The following is a 10,751-nucleotide window of genomic DNA, read 5'->3' as shown; positions in this document are numbered from 1 at the left end:
TCACAAAAATGTATTTATAGAACTTTGAATTTGAAACGTACCATAAGTCACTCTAGGCGCATTTCTACTTCAGATCACAACTTTGCAACTCCAAAAGTAATGCAGATTGATAATATGTGAATATAAAATAAACAGTGGTGAGCAGTCCAAAAATAAAGTTGAAAATAATTTATTTTTAATAATCAAATCATTTTTCTTTCAAATTCATGATTATAATAGTCGAGAGTATTGACAAATAAATTGTGGGGAATTTATGCTAATGTCACTTTTATATTTCAGGATTAAAAGAATGATCCCCATTTAGATGTTTCATGTCCCATTTATAGGCAATTTTTTTTCCCCAAAATACCTCTACAAAACGGGTGTGTTTGTATTTTTTTTTTTTTTTGGAGTTGCCAATTCAGAACTTTAATATCCGAACTAGCTAATTTATAAAGTAGTTGGTTGGTGCTTGAAGTTCCAAGCCAATTACCTAATCATATAACTAGTTCAAAACTTCAATTTTCAAACTCATGACTTATGAGGTGCGATCAGAACTTCAAATTCTCAAAATTAATCCCTTTGAAACTTCAAGCAGCTCGTGGGTCCAGAACATAAAGTTTTGAACTGGTTTTTTGATTGATGCCGAAAACCGATTCAAAACTTTGAGTTCTAAATTGTGGGTATTTTGGAAAAAAGAAATCTAAAAAAATAAACATGAGTGTAAATCATGCAAAATGAAAGACATTTTTCTAATATTGCATATTGAAAAATATTAACATAAAGAGTGAATTATGTATGGACACACACAAAATATTAAAATACGAAATGAGTAAATTTTGGATTAAAATTACGTGAAAAGTCAGTCAATGTGAGGTTTTTATTTTTTTTCAAAATTTCATGTCAGTCCGATGATACCATCCTCGAACCACATTTTAATTTTTTTTCTTATTTAGTTTTTTCGATGGTAGGGTTGTACCTTAATGTTTGGGACAGTATCCAATCGGTCTGATGTTAGCATCATCGAACCACCTTCTATAGTGGCTCTTCAAAGTGGGCCGAGGTTGGCATCCTCGAACTGCAAAAACTAACTTTGTTAAGCATTTAAAAGTGTTCCGAGTTGTCCATTCTCGTTTTGCCTTCTCTAGTGCTCTTCAAGGCGGTTTGAGGTTGGCATCCTCGGACCGCATTAGCCCATTTGTTTGCTAAGAAATAAGGCGGACCAAATATGTCAACCTCGAACCGCTCTTTAGTTTTATTTATTTTTTAGTTTTTTCATTAGTACGGCAGTGCCCTAGTGTAGATCGAGAGGCAATTTTTGAAGAGAAAAAAAAAAGTATAGGTTGACCGACCTTTTATGTAATTTTCACTCGAAATTGACCTATTTCGTTTTTCCTTTTTCTTTTTTGTGTTCATGCATAGATAAATCTAACATTAAATATCCTAAAATTTTAGATGAATTACCAAATATTAAATATTTTATTGATATCCTCCTCTTTAATTTTTTAAGTTTTCCCGTAAAGCCCCCTACTTATGTGGTGACTTCGGATCTAGAAGTTTTGAAGTACTATTTTTCTTATTTATTTAGAGTTTCAAGATCCGCCGTCATTTCTTCATCTTGGAGGTCAAAGCCAATAGTTCAAAAAGTTTTCCAAACATCTTGACTTCATTGGAAGGCATGAATGACTCTGAATCTTGAACATTTGAAGTCATAATTTGAAAATAATTACTTCAGCTCTTCAACATTTGAAGCATTACATGAGTTATGAATTCAAGATCGAGAAAATGGACATTTTAGAAAAGATTTTTAAAAAAAATTCTCAAAAAGTAGGTAAGTCCGTAAAATACAAAATTTCAAGGGTGTTTCCCAAGTAACATAAAATTAGAGCATAACTTCTTTTTCAGGGAAATTTTATCAAAGTACCTATGAGAGAGCAACGGTTTAATATTCTACTCACATCTTTTGGTTTAATTTCAAAATATCCACCAAAAGACGATTATGACTTAGAATAGTTGCAAATAAATAAAATATTAAACATGGTATTTGGTAAAAGAAAAGTGTTATATGGGACACATTCCTACATCGCCCCCGAGGTATAAACCTTCAATCTCAATGTCCTCAAGATGGTTGTAAAAAATCAATGGCCTTAATATTTTCTTCCAAAAATTATTATTTTAGTTTTAAATTTTTTTTCATATTAATGATCTCAATATAAGGTAAATTAAGGCTACAACTATTTCAAGAATAGATTATTAGAAGGGAGCACATTTCTACATATGAGTCAGGGTACTCATAGAAACAGTACCCCTTTCATAAATTACCCATTTTCGCAAGGGCATGGGAAAATGTCTCGATAGGCGAAGGTGCACATAATGAATATGGGAAGGAGATGATAGTTACGTATTGGTCCAAATTTATGAAAAATTTATTTGGAGGTACATTAATCCCATATTTACAGCATCGGTCTCGTGCTTTAATTAAAAAAAAAACTTTTGACACACTTTTTTTTTTTAAACTATTTTGTCCCTGGTTCCATGTTGGAAACATAATACAGTTTTTATTTTTTTGAAGTGTAGGGATTGGTCTTAAGTTTGAATCCTTCAGCCACCCTATACTTGATACTTGTTAAAGTACACGATCCGATGTTGGACATTAGACCAACATTTTTAAAGAGCAAGCACAATGGGGTGGCCCGATATATTAAATATCACACCCACCCAAGTACCTAGTAATACCTCTACTTTATCCAAACCTATTTTATGTGGTTTGTTGGACCAAAACTTTTTTATAATTTTTTATAGTTTCCTTAAACCCATAAGCAATTTATTACTTTTCTAAAATGGCGAGTCTACCTTATCTCCCATACCTCCCAAAATTTTCCAAATTTTAAAGGTTTTTGAGCTAAACTGGAGCCTTTGTAATAGGGTCGACCACAAGGACATATACTTTTGTAGTCAGGTGGATCACATAGGACATAAATTGGGGCCTTTGTAGTCGGTTTTTTAGTCAAATTTCCGTCCGATGTCTCCAACAACATACTATATACTTTTTTAAAAAAAATACAAAAGTATATGGTGGCCAATGATTCATCCTTACATTTCCAAAAGTTTTAAAAATAAAATAAAAAGTGATCAGACGAAATTGAAAATAATAAATGTGGTTAGACAAAATTGCAAAGAAATAAATGAACCTCCGCATCAATTTCCAACAGAGAAATTACCATGTGGTCCATAAATTTGTACAAGTATGTAATTACCACATTTAAATATTGATAGGAATGCAATTTTTCCAAGTCGGAACTTAGATTTGGGGGAAGTCCCACGACATGTTCATTCTTAATAAGAGGCAGGGAGGTTTTACGGATCTCCAAATCACCAACCTCCTTAATTTCTAGGGAGCGAGTGAAATTCATTGAGTGAAATTCAGGAGCTTTCAATTCCATAGAGAGAAAGGGTTTCAGTTGAAATCCAGAGAGAGAGAGGGCTCCAGTTGACCTATCTCTTTGCAAATTTGATGACGGTGACCAAGTAATCCCGGTGTGTATCTACTGCACATTTCACTTTCTTTCCAATATATGCTGTTTTTCTTAATGCCAAATTCTTTAAAGCGGAAAACCAGGAGTTGCCATTCCTCTTCTCGCACCACATTCTCTGTGATTTCCAGTTTTGCTTGATTTTAGAGTTGAATTCCTATTCTGGATCTTCTCATAGTTGTTTGTTCTGATGGATCCATCCATTTGAGCAGTTTATAAAACCCATCTGATCTGCACATTTCTGATTTTCTGTTTCTCTTTTATTAAGGTATAACTGGTATGCTTGAAGATGCCAGTGAATAAAATGATTCCTTGCTGGTCAAAGTTGTTTCTTTTTCGTTAGAATTTTTTCATGACTTTCACATGCATATGTTAAGTGACGCTAAGGATGCACACTGGCAACTTACAGCTAGATGTTTGAGCTATTAAGACGTCATTGAGATAGAATCATTGCCTATCAGGCCTTGTATGCCAAATTCCGAGATCACTGTGTTTTTTTTTCTCTCTCTCTCAATATATATATATATATATATATATATATATATATATATCTGAGATCAATTTTAAAATTAGCCTTTCTATTCTTTATTTGCAATTAGATCAGAGGTTTCCAGGTGGAGAATTAAATCACACTACCACGGACACACCCGCCATCCCCCCAAAACACCCCCTCCCCCACCCACAAAAAAAAGAAAAAAAAAAGAAAGAAAGAAAGAAAAGCAATTCTCTAAGAAATGCTATTTATTCAAAGTTTCAACCATTGATACAAAAACATTTAATGCATATCTTTTATTTTGTTTCCTAGTGTTCTTTTTTTTTATATGCATTTCATGATTCATACAAGCCCCTCATAGGAGCCATCCTTATCAGTTGAGAACAGTGGTTTTTTTAAAGGAAAATATGGTTAAGATGGATTTTAACAAAGATTCAATCAGTGGAAGATCCTTATGAACGCAAGGCAATGGGCTGCTCTATATGTGGGATCCACCAACTGTGACTAATACTTTGTACTGAATACACACACACACACTCATGCATGAGTAAGATCGACTTGCTTCTCATGTCTCATTAAAATGTTATGGACAATGTGATATTGATAGAAATATTATGAGACAATAATATGGAAAATGAGAAAATATAATTATTCTCTATTTTTATGCAATGTGAATGAATAGTATATATTTATTTAGCAAAATGAAATTGAATAATCAACATTTCTTTAGTGAAATGAGTAAATTATTTGTGGGATGCTTTATTATAATGCATAAATTGTGATATAGCATATTAAGGTACAGAGGTGATCATTGTAGTTATAATGAACTGTTCTAATTATATTTAAAATTTATAAATAATCTAACTAATATTATATAGCTGTTGTTATTGTCACTGTGTATATAAGATGTTTACTTAAAATTATGTATTGAAATAATAATAACACATATATTTGTAGATGTGATGAAGCAAAATTGTACTGTAAATGATAGTATGATATGCGTGTTCCATCATACGATGCAAGACGTGAATTTAGAGCTAGACTTGTTGGCAAGCAAGGAGTTAGTAATGATTTTTCTTGCCATAGGAAGTCCTTCCCACTTATGCGACTACTCCTCTTTAGCTTTGTACTATCATTATTTCTTCGTGCCGCTTGTGTGATGATTGTTGGGCTCACCCGTTCGAGCCCTCTCGCAAAAAAATGTGGATGTGCGTAGAGGAACCCAGATTTTATGGGACATAAACACCAAATACTGTGCATGTGTATGAGTGGGAAAAATAAATAATTCAATGAGGTCGAGATTTATGTGGTTCACCTTTTTAGGCTACATTCGCTAGAGAAATAGATAAAAATCCACTAATAAAATAACGGAGTGCAATTTTCTTCTAAGAGGCAAGCTCTCTCATGGGTTACAAGTTTCCTTGACTTCTTCTAGATGCTTTTCTCTCTCTATGTTTTCCTTGGGTTCTTTCTTCTCCAAGAGGCTTCTTCTCAGTCTAGGGTTATCTCTCTCTCAGGGTCCTCTATCTAAGATGATCTGTATCTCCTTGCACAGAACTCTCATTCTTTCTTTCTTTCTCTTCCCTCTATATTTTCATACAAAAGAGGTTGACGAGGCACACGCCACTCACAAAACCTAGACACCCTAATATCTTTCACATTGGGGTTTTATACCACCCAATGACTTGCCCTCCAATTCATTCAGTTTTATACCATAAAGAGCCCCCATCAATTGGGGAATACCACAGAGGTCCCCTTCCACATGGGATGGGACTCTCCCTACAATCTCCCCCTCCTGTCCCATGAGGGAGGTTCTCCACAGATTAACCTAGTGCTCAGATGGCACCCATGCTAGCCATGCTTTTGCACAACTCGTCTTTGTGTCTGGCTAAGATCTTCGTCATTATATTCGATGTATTCCTGTTGGGATATATTTTCTCTAGCTGCAACAGTTTCTTCTCTAGGAGCTCCTGAAGCTAATGACAACGCACATCATTTTGCCCTTGAATGGAAGCTAGCATTTTTGCTCAAGTGAATATGCTTTAACTGTTACAATGGACAACATGCATGTCTTATTTCAAGCTAGCTCTTGGAGGAATCTCTTCGTCCTCTCCAATCTCTTCATCCACAACATCTCCTTACCGGCTTCTGTGACTGGGAGGTATTCACCTCTATCATCGACAGGGCCACACACTTCTGCTACTTAGACTGACATGAAACAGCTCCCCTGCAAAAGTCAACAAGTATCTAGAGATTGACTTCCTGGAGTATGTATCTTTAGCCATGTCTGCATCTGTGTACCCTTGTAACACAGTTTTACCTCTCCCAAAGCAGAAATACCCTTTGGATGTTCCTTTGAGATATCTGAAAATCCCCTTGATTGCTGCCTAGTGTTCCTTACTAGGATTAGCGATAAATTTGCTTACTATACGGACTGCGTATGCGATATATGGCTTCGTGCATACCATGGTGTACATCAAACTTCTTACGACCGACGTGTAGGGCACTTTTTGTATTTCTTGTTTCTCATTCTCATTTTAAGGGCTCTGCTTGGCACTTAACTTGAAATGGCTACCATGTCGCGAACCGACATATTTCGCGTTTCTCATATTGAACCTTTCGAGCACTTTTTCAATGTACCTGTTTTGTGACAGCCATAGCCTTCCGGCCTTCCTATCACGAGAGATCTTCATGCCCAAGATCAGTTGAGCAGGTCTTAAGTCCATGGCAAAGGCATTACCCAACTCTTCCTTTCACCTGTCAATCTTGCTAATGTCTTGACCGACAATTAGCATGTCATCAACATACAAGGATGATGATGTCACTGTCAGAGAACTTGACGAACACACAGTGGTCTGAGGTTGTCCTCTTGTACCCATGATTCCCATGAAGGAATCAAACTTCTTGTATCACTACCTTGGGGCTTGTTTCAACCCATATAGGCTCTTCGTTAGCTTATAAACCATGTGCTCCTTCCCTATGTCCTTGAATGTTTTGGCTGCTCCATATATATCTCTTCCTCCAAATCACCTTGGAAAAAGGCAGTCTTGATATCTAGCTGCTCAATCTCTAGATTCAAGCTTGTAGGCATGCCTAACACGACACGAATTGATGACATTCTCATCACGGGATAAAAAATTTCATCAAAGTCGATGCCCTTTCTCTGCTCAAAACCTTTCAAAACCAACATGGCCTTGTACCTTGGTTGTGAGCTCGTTTCTTCATTCTTTAGCTTGAATACCCCGCTTGTTCTTCAATGCCTCCTTGCCTTTAGGTAATTTTACCAAGTCATAGGTGTTGTTCTTATGCACGGATTCTATCTCCTCTAGCATAGCTTTAACCCGCTCCTCTTTGTGTTCATCGGCTTGAGCTTCTTGGTAGCTTCACCCCCTTTATTGTATAGGACATGCTCGGATGCGGGGTATCTAGTAGAGGGTTTATGTCCCCTAGAGAACCTTCTCAGTTCAATTGTAGGGGACACTTCTTGAATAGGCTGCTCCCGTTGTTCGACATCACTCGGAACTCGTATGTCATACTCTCGGGATCCATCTTCTTGTTGTATTTCTTCCCTGTTTTCATGTACCACGGTAGGAGGAACTATGACCGGTTTGAATCATTGAAGATTTGAGGCTTTTCTGACTTCTTCACATCTTCAATGGTAAGGTCTTCTTGAAAGACTGCATCCCTGCTCCTGATCACCTTCCCATTCTCAGGCTCCCATAACCTATAGCCAAACTCTTCTTTTGAGTCCCCTAAGAAGATGCATAGGAGTGCTTTCTCATCCAACTTGGATCTTTGTTCCTTGGGCACGTGCACCAACGCCTTACACCCAAACACCCTCAAGTGTGAATAAGAGATATCCTTTCCAATCCAAATTCTCTCTGGGATCTCACCATCTAGAGGAAATGATGGGGATCTATTTATTAGGTGGCATGGTGACTGCTTCACCCAAATACAACTTTAATAATTTGGCGGTGGATAACATGCTCTATACCAATATGCTAGGGGGTATATTACACTGTCTTTTCGTGCCTTATGCCATGCTTGGCACAATAGTTTTTAAAAGCATTCGACGTGTACCCTCCACTGTCCGATTTTAGACACTTCAACAACTTGCCTATCTCCCTTTCTACTTGAGCATGGAAATTTTGAAAGATATCAAACACTTGATCTTTTGATTTCATTAAGTACACCCACACTTTTCTTGAAGCATCATCAAGGACGGTGATGAAGTATGATGTGCCACCAAACGATTTCACATCCATGAGACCACACACATTTGAATACACCATATCCAGGATTTTCGTATCTTTAGAGCTCTTATTGGAGAATGAGACTCTATCTTGTTTGCCTAGCAAACAATAGTCACGTGGGGTCAAAGATGTATTCTTAACACTAGGAAGGATATGTTGTTTTGCTAAGACTTGCATTCCTTTTTTCACTCATATGCCTGAGATGCCTATGCTACAGGTCTAATGAGGGTTCTTCCATAGTGTCATTAACTTGCCATTGAAGACTTGCACCTATGTTCTGTAGAGTGACAATACTTCTTGCCCTTTGCCATGACAAGACATCCCTTCGTCAACTTCTAGTGTCCCTTACTGAATACTGAGTGGTACCCTTTGCCATTTAAACGCCCTCCTGAGATGAGGTTCAGACGGATATCTAGTACGTGTCTGACGTCCTTTAGCAACAGCTTCATCCCAATATCAGTTGATGTGTACATCCCCCTGGTCCACAATCTTTGAGGAGCCATTGTTCCCCATCTTTATAGAGCCAAAGTCTCTTGCTCTGTAAGTAGCAAAATACTGTTTATATAAGGTAACATGAAATGATGCTATGTTATTGACGACTTAGTTAGAGTTGCACGAACTTATGCAATACAGAGGTGCTCATCCCTACAGTTTTTGATCACGCCAACATTTATGGTCACCGCAGTGGATTGCCTGCCATCATTCCTAGCATTGCCCTCATTCTGCTCTTTCTTGAGCTTCCAGCACACTTCTTGATGTGCCCGTTCTTGTCACAGTTAAACCATGTGTCCCCCTTTCTAAACTTCCATCTAGCTTTCTCTTTAGATTGGTTAGATTGGTTTTGATCCTTATTATTGGACCTTCCTCGATTTGTGACAAGAGCTTGTGAGTTGGATGTTTTGAAGGGTTTTTCTTTGGTCTCCGCATTTAGCAGGCTGCTAATGACTTGACTCATGGTCACTATCCCGTCAAGTGCTGAATTGCTTACGAAGACTGCAAAGGTCTCTAGGTAGTGAATCGAGCAACAATAGAGCTTGTAGCTCATCTTCTAGGGACAACTTCGTCGTGGAGAGTTGGTTAATAATGCTTTACACCTCATTCAAGTGCTCCACAACGGAACCCCCATCCTTGAAATTCAAGTTCACCAACTTCCGTATCAAGAAAGCCTTATTCCTGTCGGTCTCTCTCATCAAGAAAGCCTTATTCCTTGGCCGGATGTCTCCGTCGACCCATGTTGGAACAGACTCTCGTCCAACCATTGTCAGATATTTCCAAGAGCCTTTCCATCTAGCTTCTTCCACTCATCATCAGTCATGCCCTCTAGCTTGTGTTCTACCCCTTCAATGGGCATATATAAGTCCTTGCAATATAGAGAAGATCTTCCAGAGGATCCAGTTATTCTTGTTTAGCGATATCATCCTACCCCTTGTATTGGAATCCATCTTAAATCTACACGCACAGTCTTCCACCCCCCCCCCCCCCCTCTCTTCTTTCTTTCTTCTTTTCACTGCCTGTTAAGTCTTCACTAGCCGTTAGGGAGGGTCACTGTCATTGTTTTCAAATGGGGGACTGCATCGCCGCACATGCAGCAGCATATGCGCCCCAGGGTGCTTCGCCTAAGGGCACATATGGGCTTTGATGGGACCAGTGTTTCAAAAAAAGCTAGGTGGCGCCTAGGTGGCCGGGGGGGGGGGGGGGGGGGGAGAGGGGGGTCCAGGCCGCCCAGTGCCCAGAACCTGGGGCCCAGTAGAAAGAAAAATGTCTCTATAGTCTAATAGTATAAGTACAACTGTACAACACATAAGAGTTAGGGATTTAGGGTACATCAAATGTGTAGCACACAAGTCCACATAACACACACTCCTCCATACTCCATAAGTCCATAGTTTGATAGTCCACTAAATCTAATATCAATAGGTGATGCTTAGATCAATTTCTCATAACTTTGAGAAACCCTTTGATCCTATTAAAATCATCAAAAACTAGTGTTTTGGGTTTTTTTTCTCTCTAAAATAGGCTCTAATGGGGTTTAAGTTTCAAATGAACCTAAAACCCATGATTTTTCCCTTTTAGGATTAAAAAAAAAGACCAAAAAATGCCCTCAACGAGGAATATTTCCGCCCCCTGGGCAGCTGCTTAGGGACAGCCCACCTAATTTGGCCGCCTAGTCCTGGGTGCATATTGCTTTCTTTGTTGGTCGGGTTGTCGATTGGGATTAGCTTGGGCGTTGTTTTGAAGAAGTTTGAGCATGGAGTCATCAACACATCAAGGGTTTCAAGGGCCGAGAAGATATCAAACTTTTTCCATCAATAATTTGATTATATGAACTTGATGGTGAGGGCACAAGTGGGTGGACTATGTATTCGCGAGCAGAGTTTGATGGTGAAGATCTCACTTGGTATGATGTCGAGCTAGCCGCAGGGGCTGAAGAAGAAGTACAACGGCTACAACCTAACACTAGAACACAAAAGAGAAAAGTTGGGTCCAGCCGCA

The 10,751-nt window shown here is 38.2% G+C and overlaps 1 protein-coding gene across 9 annotated transcripts in view; it reads left to right on the top strand.

Moving 5' to 3' along the window:
- Window positions 1-3,348: 3,348 nt before the first annotated feature.
- LOC18441126 (acyl-CoA-binding domain-containing protein 6) overlaps window positions 3,349-10,751 on the top strand; it is a 29,346-nt gene continuing 21,943 nt past the window's right edge. For all 9 annotated transcript variants that reach the window (XR_016059825.1, XR_016059827.1, XR_016059828.1 and 6 more), the window contains exon 1: window positions 3,349-3,516. The gene's annotated coding sequence lies outside the window, so the exon portion shown is untranslated. The remainder of the gene's footprint in view (window positions 3,517-10,751) is intronic.

This window comes from Amborella trichopoda, chromosome 7 (genome assembly GCF_054954075.1).
Source record: "Amborella trichopoda isolate Santa Cruz 75 chromosome 7, AtrichopodaSantaCruz75HAP2 v2.0, whole genome shotgun sequence".
Classification (NCBI taxonomy): domain Eukaryota; kingdom Viridiplantae; phylum Streptophyta; class Magnoliopsida; order Amborellales; family Amborellaceae; genus Amborella; species Amborella trichopoda.
The sequence above is the reverse complement of the archived record's forward strand: the minus strand, read 5'-3'. Positions and strand labels throughout refer to the sequence as shown.